Source organism: Vigna unguiculata, chromosome 10, assembly GCF_037176805.1.
Source record: "Vigna unguiculata cultivar grain cowpea cultivar isolate G323 ecotype 2 chromosome 10, ASM3717680v1, whole genome shotgun sequence".
In the NCBI taxonomy this organism is placed as follows: Eukaryota; Viridiplantae; Streptophyta; class Magnoliopsida; order Fabales; family Fabaceae; genus Vigna; species Vigna unguiculata.
The window spans coordinates 23,884,904-23,894,096 of record NC_140801.1 but is presented as its reverse complement, the minus strand read 5'-3'; the positions used below and the strand labels follow the sequence as shown (position 1 = coordinate 23,894,096).

General features: G+C 36.7%; 1 long non-coding RNA gene across 1 annotated transcript; it reads left to right on the top strand.

Annotated features, from left to right (window-relative positions):
• Positions 1-4,029: 4,029 nt before the first annotated feature.
• LOC146882334 (uncharacterized) lies at positions 4,030-5,369 on the top strand. Its single transcript, XR_014985153.1, has 2 exons — positions 4,030-4,163; positions 5,260-5,369. It is a non-coding gene; the product is annotated as an uncharacterized LOC146882334 (long non-coding RNA).
• Positions 5,370-9,193: the final 3,824 nt, after the last annotated feature.

The following is a 9,193-nucleotide window of genomic DNA, read 5'->3' as shown; positions in this document are numbered from 1 at the left end:
CGATGCCCATTAACTTTAAAAGTTCTTGCTGAGGATTCTTCCTTGATCTCCACTCCTCCATAAGGGAAGACTTCTGTAACAATGTATGGTCCTTCCCAAGTAGAGCGCAATTACCACTCATGTGACCAAGCTTAGATTTGTATAGTAACACCGTCTAGCCTACCTTGAAATCCTTTCTAACCACAAGCTTTTGGTCATGGAACTTCTTGGTTTTCTCTTTGTAGAACTTTGAGTTTTCATAGGCTGCAAGCCTAATCTCCTCTAGTTCTTGCAACTGAAGTTTACGCTCATTTCCTGCTTCTTCAAAATCCAAGTTGCATGCTTTCACGGCCCAATAGGCCCGATGTTCAATCTCCACAGGTAGATGACAAGCCTTTCCAAAAACCACCCTGAAAGGTGACATACCTATAGGTGCTTTGTAGGCTGTCCTGTGTGCCCAAAGAGCATCATCCAATCTTGTGGCCCAATCCTTTCGACTAGGCTTCACTACTTTCTCTAGTATTTTTTTAATCTCCCTATTAGAGATCTCTGCTTGCCCATTAGTTTGGGGGTGATATGGTGTAGCAATGCGATGTGTCACCCCATACTTCTTCAACATGTTCTCAAGTAGCTTATTACAGAAATGAGTCCCTTGGTCACTGATGATGGCTCGTGGTATCCCAAACCTATAGAAAATGTTAGACCTGACAAAACTCATAACAACTCGAGAATCATTAGTCCTTGTAGTTATGGCTTCCACCCATTTGGAGACATAGTCTACAGCAAGCAAAATATAAGAAAACCCAAAAGAAGGAGGAAAAGGACCTATAAAATCAATACCCCAAATATCAAATACCTCACAATATAGCATGGGTTGTTGAGGCATTTCATCCCTTCTTGTAATGGATCTGGCTGCCCTTTGGCACTGCTCACAATTTTCATATACCCTCTGTGCATCTTTAAAGACAGTAGGCCAATATAATCCACAATCCAACACCTTCCTACCTGTTCTTTGTGTGCCATAATGTCCACTAAAAGGAGACGAATGACAGAACTCAAGCACATGAGGTATCTCGATATCGAGAACACACCTCCTTATGACTTGGTCACTACCAATGTGCCATAAGATTGGGTCTTCCCAGATATAGTACTTTGCCTCACTTTTTAGCTTGGTTCTTTCATATTTGGAGAAGGAATAGCAGAAACAACCAAATAGTTAACAATGTCAGCAAACCAAGGTTTAGGAAACATACCTTTCACAACAGTCAATGTTAGGAGGACTTCATCAGGAAAGTCATCCTTAATAGGAATGTTATCTTCTCCATTTTCAATCCTACTAAGATGGTTGGCTACTAAGTTATGTGCTCCACTTCTGTCTAGAATCTCAATGTCAAACTCTTGGAGCAGTAGCATCCATTTGATCAACCTTGGTTTCGAATCTGCTTTCTTCAGAAGGAATTTTAATATTGCATGATCAGTATAAACAATTACCTTGGAACCAAGTATATACGGTCTGAATTTGTCCAAGGCAAACACAACAGCCAATAATTCCTTCTCAGTCGTGGTGTAGTTATCCTGAGCTGTGTCCAACGTTCTGGAAGCATAATATATCACATGTGATAGCTTCCCATCTTTTTGTGCAAGCACCGCTCCTACTGCAAAGTTTGATGCATCACACATCAACTCGAATGGTAATGTCCAGTCAGGTGGCTGGATGATAGGAGTGGTGGTAAGCGCCTTTTTCAATGTATCAAACGCATCTTTGCACCTCTCTCCAAAGTTAAATGCTACATCCTTTTGCAACAAGTTGGAGAGAGGGTTGGCTATCTTGCTGAAGTCCTTAATAAACCTCCTGTAAAATCCTGCATGTCCAAGAAAAGATCGAACCTTTTTCACAGAAGAAGGGTAAGGCAATTGTTAAATAATATCAATTTTAGCAGGATCTACAGATATACCATTCTTGGAAACAACGTGACCTAAAACTATACCTTGTTCCACCATAAAATGACATTTTTCAAAATTTAAAACAAGGTTAGTTTCTTCACATCTCTCCAAGACTCTAGCAAGATTAGACAAGCAGTGATCAAAAGATGAACCATATACACTAAAATCATCCATAAAAACCTCAATACAATGCTCCAACAAATCTGTAAATATACTCATCATACATCGCTGAAATGTTCCAAGAGCATTGCAAAGGCCAAATGGCATTTTCCTATAAGCATATGTACCGAATGGACAAGTAAAGGTAGTCTTATGTTGATCCTCTAGGGCAATACAGATATGAAAATACCCAGAGAATCCATCAAGAAAACGGTAATGAGACTTACCTGCCAATCGGTCTAACATCTAGTCCATGAATGGTAAAGGAAAGTGGTCCTTCCTGGTGGCTTGGTTTAGTCTTCTATAATCAATACGGTCTAACTCGTTCTTCTCATTCTTGACCACGGTGATCCCAGATTTCTTGGGGACCACATGTACAAGACTCACCCAAGTGTTGTCAGAAATAGGATATATAATACCTGCTTGTAGCAACTTGGTGACTTCTTTCTTCACAACCTCCATCAGCTGAGGATTCAGTCTCCTCTGAGGTTGCCTTACTGGCTTATCATCCTCCTCCAAGAGTATTCTGTACATGCAGAAAGAAGGACTAATACCAGGAATATCTACCAAAGTCCAGCCTATTGCTCGCTTGTGATCTTTGGTAACCTGCAATAGCTTTTGTTCTTGTTCGTCAGTAAGCAAGGTAGATATAATAACAGGGAGTTTCCCATCCCTCTCAAGATAAACATATTTCAAATGAGATGGTAAAGGTTTTAACTCCAAAATGGGTGGCTGTTCCACAGATGGCAACATTTTACTGCCTAAGGTAATTTCAGCCACCTCACATCAAATTCGGACGCCTCAGAGGTATCATATAGTGGCATCGCGTCCTCAATATCACCTGTTTTACAATTTTCTCTTTCGTCTAAAATCGAGCCCGAAATATTCAAAAAAGAAAAATCCAAAGAAGAAGAAAAGCCAGATAAAACGTCCAAAAGTCCAAAAGCATAATTGTTCACTACATTACTCAATAAATCAATACAAAACAAAGAATGGTCTTCGGTCGGGTGCTTCATGGCTTCTAGCACATTGAACTGCACCTTCTCATCTCTTATCTCCATAGTCAAGGATCTTGCATGCACGTCTGTCTTGGTACGTGCTGTAACACCCTCTATTTTATATTAATTATATTTAATTTTCTTGTTTAAATATATAGTATGAAGTAATTTTATGATTTCATAAGTAAATTGACAAAGGGCTTTATACAATGTAAAAGATGTTATCTTTTGGGTGCTAACTACTTCTTATTTTGAGTCGTGTAAGTAAAATTGTGATTAAGGCTTCATTACCCATTGGATTAGGCTAAAATTTTTATAGAGCATTCTTAAAATATAGTTCTTCAATATGAACGGTTAGATTTTGAATTGAAGGTGTATGCAAAGAGCAGTTACTTCCGCACTTTAGTGTAAAAGTAAGGTCTCCAGCTGCTGTGCAGTTCTGAGTTACCTTAGTAAATATTTTATTCCCGCTTTGTTAACCGTTGGATGAAGATGAAATTTTTATACAGAATTACTAAGACATAGTACTAAAGTTTGACCGTTTGGATTTGTATTTAGATCTCTGTGGTGAGAGAAATAAGTTTTACAGTTTGAACTAGCGTCAGTTACGTCCTGTTTTGGGTTATTTTAGTAAATATTTGATTCCCATTTTATTAACCGTTGGATCGAGCTCCAATTTGTTCTACCAGTTCTAGAGACATAGGTCTTTAGTTTCACCGTTGGGATTTACAAATAGAGTTGTGTGTTAAGAGATATGAATTTTACACTTTGGAGTGAAAACAAGTCTTCTTGCAACTACCATGAAGTCTCCTACAATGAGAATTTCGACCAAGCTTCTCTATATGGTCAAGATAAACTTATCCTCACTAAGGAATCTCATAAATTTACCATCAATACATCCTTATCCCTTTGTCCAAGATTTTTCCTATAAATAGGACTTCACTTTACACATCTTCTTCACAAAATCCAAAACAATAGAGAAGGAAAGGTATAAACTCTTGTGAAAAAAATTGAAGTTGGAGAGGGAAATCCAGAATCTTGAGGTCTTCATTTTCATCTTAGAGTATATTTAGCATCTTCAAGGTATGGGGGTCTATCTCAAATCTCTAAGTCTTTATCTTAGCAAGTTTTCTTTAAGTATACAATCTATCTTCATGATTCTGAAATTTTTATACATTATCTTGAAATTTTGAGTGGAAAAATGGATTCCTTGGGTATGAAAACCTAGGGTTAGGTTCAAGAATCATCTTATTTGGAGTTTTACACAAAAAGTTACAAATAAAACAAGTTTGTTATTTTACTTATAAAATTTTATACGAAAATTATGTTTTAATTATGATTACTGTTTTGATTAATTTTCTGTAAAGTTATTGTGAAAGAATGATTTATGCTTGGTTGTTAATTTTAAATTCTTTTTAACTTGGTTGTTTTTACTATTTTGAAAATTGTGACAAATTAAAAATGCAGTTGTTATGCTGCCAAAATTTTGTGAAAGTCTCAAGAATTATAAAGATAATACGAAAGGATGATTGTAAATTAAAGTACAGAAATAAAGAAAAAAAAGGACTGTATGGATAGTACAGAGATACACTGGGTATAGAGTCCAGAGAAAGGTCTGATAGACCTAGGAGAATCGAGGGTGGTGATATAGATACCCTGGATTGACGTATACAATTAGCCGGGTATTCGAAAATTCACAGGCCTCACACTCTATTCTAGACCGTCCTCTTGACTATACTTTAAGACCAGGAAGGTGGAATAACGTTCACGTTGTATCCGTGAGAACGTTTAGCCTGCTGGCACTATCCATATTGGCATAAGACCATTATGATTCGGAAAAAAATCTAATGGCAGTGTTTGGGACCCAAAGTATATAAAGAAAGAATATGAGATGAATATACTAATGAGTTGAAACTCAGAATTATACAAATATGATTATTAAAAGATTGATAATGAGGATTTTGATATCCTAAATTTAAAACATACGGAAATGATTATTTTATTGATTAATTTGATTTTGATATTTTTGGCATGGTTAGTTATGACATTATGGAGATTTAAACTTTTGTGAAAATGTTTGATTCAATTGAAAGTTTATTCAAATGACCATACTTTGAAATGTTATGATGAAGTTTTGGAGTTAAGGGAAAGACTCACCCTTACTTTCTTTACTTTTCAGAGGAAGAAATTGGAGACCTAACATGTAACAATGAGATTGTTTAGCCTAACTTTTCTTGTAACCTTGGATTATGTTAAAGCTACAACTGATATGGTGTAACTTGTTTGTGATGTATTTCAAACTAAAAGTACCTTTAGTTGGTTGTAAAAGTATAAACAAACATCTGTTACAAACACTTATATGTATGTTAACATTTTATTCGCATAAATATCATGTATGTCTAACAGATGATACATTCGAGTGATGTATTATTATTATTTTTTTTTGTTTGGTATTTATTAATTGAATACAAATAAATTTTTCCTTAAGTAAATGGTACATTAGACAAGTAAAGAACATCTAGTAGCACCGAATTCTAGTTGGGGTGTTACACGTGCTGTCATCATGAATGGTCTTCCCAAGATAATTGTGGTTGAACTCATTCCTTCATCATCCTTCATGTCCAAGATGTAGAAATCTGCAGGAAAAATTAACTTGTCCACACGGACAAGCACATCTTCTAGCACACCTGCAGGGTTAACTGTGCTACGGTTGGCCAATTGAATGACCACACCAGTAGACTTAAGAGGTCCAAGATGAAGTGAAGTAAAAACTGATAAAGGCATTACATTAATGGAAGCTCCTAAATCTAACATAGCATTATCAAACTTAGTACTTCCTATGAAGGGAACAGAAAACATACCTGGATCCTTACACTTTTGCGGCATTCTGACTGTAGGCTTCTTAATTAAGCTAGACACGTTTCTTCCCATGTTCACTACCTCTTTGTCCATAATACGCCTTTTATGTGTACATAATTATTTGAGAAACTTGGCGTATTTAGGAATTTGTCTTACAGCATCCAACAAAGGGATGTTTATCTCCACTTTCTTGAAAGTATTCAAGATTTATTTGTCTAACTCCTACATCTTTTTAGTTTTTGGTTTCAAACGGTTTGGATAGGGAGGAGGAGGAGAATAAGGAGAAGAATTTTTAGAGGAAGTATTAGGGGATACCAACCTGGAATTATCATTGGGTGTAGGCATTTCAGATGTTGCTAGTGTTGCTTCATCTGATCTTCCACTTTGATTATTAGGTATAACTTCATTGTCCTTATCTTCATCTTCTTGGGCATCCCCAAGGCCTTGTATTTGCTTACCCGATCTTAAAGTAATAGCACTTACATTTCGCGGGTTAATTACAGTTTGTACAGACAAATTGCTTGAGCCTTGTTGAGACTTCATCTAATTTAACTCATTTGCAATTTGTCCAATCTGGTTTTGCAAATTTTGATTGGTTGCGTCCATTGTCTGTTTCAAGTCATTGATTTGTCCCTTCATCATGTCAGCCATCATTTTCATCATTGCTTCCATGTTCTAATCACCAGAGGTTGCAGCTGGTTGTGGTTGTTGCCTCTGTTGAGATGGAAGATAGACTTGTTGGTGTTGAGGCTGTTGATTTCCCCATTTCTGACTGGGATATTCCTTCCAATCTGGGTTGTACTTGTTGGAGGACAAATCATGGTTGTATTGCTGCCGAGGTGGTCTATTATTGCCATAGATGTTTGCAGCATATGCCTGAGGTTGTTCATTGTCTAACGTCCCTGTCTCTTTTAACATAGAACAAGCCTTTGTAGGATGATTAGTAGAAGCACAAATTCCACATAAAGTAGAAGGGATAGGCTTTTTCGGTAAGTTTGTCAAGGTCCTTACCATTGCCGCTAAGTCATCCAACTTCCCTTCTATTTTCTTGTGATCTGTAACATATGAAGCATCTACTCCATGGGTTTCCTTCAATAGAGTTATAGAATTACTCCTGGTGGAAAATTGTTGATGGTTCGACGCCATATTTTCAATCAATTGTCTTGCATTTGTTGGCGTTTTGTCCACCAATGACCCTCCACTTGCAGCATCTATCATTTGTCTATCCATGATACTCAACCCTCATAAAAGTACTGAATGAGGAGATGCTCGTTTATTTGGTGATGAGGACAGGAAGCACATAACTTTTTGAATCTTTCCCAATACTCGTGAAGATTTTCTCTTTCTTGTTGCCTTATCCCATAAATATCTTTGCGAATAGCAACAACTCTAGATGCTGGAAAAAACTTTTCCAAAAATAATCTTTTCAGAGTCTCCCAAGTATTGATGGATCCTGGTGGAAGGCAGTATAACCAATTCTTAGCGGCATCTTGCAATGAGAATGGAAAAGCCTTAAGCTTGATATGTTCCTCTGTCACTGTTGTAGGTCTCATGGATGAACAAACAACATGAAATTCCTTCAAATTATGGTACGGGTCTTCTCCTGCTAATCCATGGAATTTAGGTGGAAGATGGATTAATCTAGACTTAAGCTCACATTCTCCATCTGGATATTGGATGCACATGTTTTGTGTAATTGTTGCATCCGGTGAAGCCAACTCTCTTATTGTTCTTTCTTCCATTCTATCTTCTTGAATTTCTGGTTCTGGTGATGGATCAGAAGATATGTTAATCACCGGAGGTGATTCTAGTGGTACACTTTTAGTGGTAGGTTCAGATGATGACGGTGCTCCTTCAGTAGAACACCTGAGTTCAAGTCTCCTACGTGATTTACGCAAGTTCTGAATAAAGTTGATAAAATTGACCCGAATTGGCCCGAGTCATGCACTATGCAGTCCACCTGAAAGTGTTTCCCTGTGTGTTTTTTTTCTTCCTATTCTTGTTTTGTAGAAAGATTTCAAGAAAGAAATGAGTTAAGATGTCGTTGGGTCTACTCCCAGGAAAGAGAGGTGCGTCATAGTGGACAACTTAAATACGAAATCTTTCCTAAACAGGGTTTTCCAAACTAGTCTCAAAAAATTTCTTAAAAGAAATTCTTAATCAAAACAAAAATAGAACTTTGCTTGAAATTTATAAAAAGAAAACTAAAGACTACAAAAAACACAAACTATATTAAACACAAACTCTACAATTGTGAAATACAATCACATGTGATAGAGTTAAAGATCATTTCAAATGCAAAAAGGGACCTCATTGTTAAGGATTTGGTGTTAAATCTTTCACTAATCCCTTCCATTAGGTTCCAATTTTCAAACGAAGTTCTTCCATCTTTAAACTCTATTCACTTTGTCATTAAATCTTTTGTTTTGTTTTTTTCTCAACCATTTTGTTCTCAATCTCATTCCTTTATTTCACCCTCCTCAACATCTTGTGTACCAACACACTTTGATTCTAAAATTCATTTCAAAAATCATCTTGGTCAAAGTGTAAAACATTCTTTTTGTGAAGTGGGCCTAATACCATCTTTTTTAATCTTTAAGAGCCCATTTTCACACATTTCCCAATCACCTATACTGCATGGTCATTATGATTTTAATTCAATTTTATTTGATGACTATTGAAGATATATTTTTGATCCTGGAGAAATTCATCTTTAATTACTGTGAGCCTTAAAGAAACCTCTTGATCTGAGGACATATCCTTTTTAAAAGGGAGGGGATGATGAATATCACCCTAAGAGGCTTTTCATAGCATTGGCCAAGGCCTAGGCCCTTTCCTTTTTAATTTTCTTTTATTTTTTAATTTTTAATTAAATAAATGTTGTTTCTAATTAGGCTTGTTTGTTACTTGCAGCCCATGTTTACAACTTATCTCATGAGTGGGCCAATCAAATAATGAGCCTGAAGCCCAATTCTTAATTCAGCTCATGACTCCATCAATTCTTCACGCCTGCATCTGAAATTGGAATTGAAGAGTGAATCTTGAAGCCAATAAGCGTTGCGCACGCTTACATTGTGGGCTTCCTTTGTTACGAGCAACCCATTTATAATATGCAGCCACCAATCTAATTGGGCCGCAAGCGGGAAACCAACTTTCATCCGTTCATCACGTTGCAACCAATTTTCAAGTTGAGTGCGGAGCAAGCATTTGGGCTCGTCTTCAGTCAGCCCAATTCATCATCCATCAGAATGGAG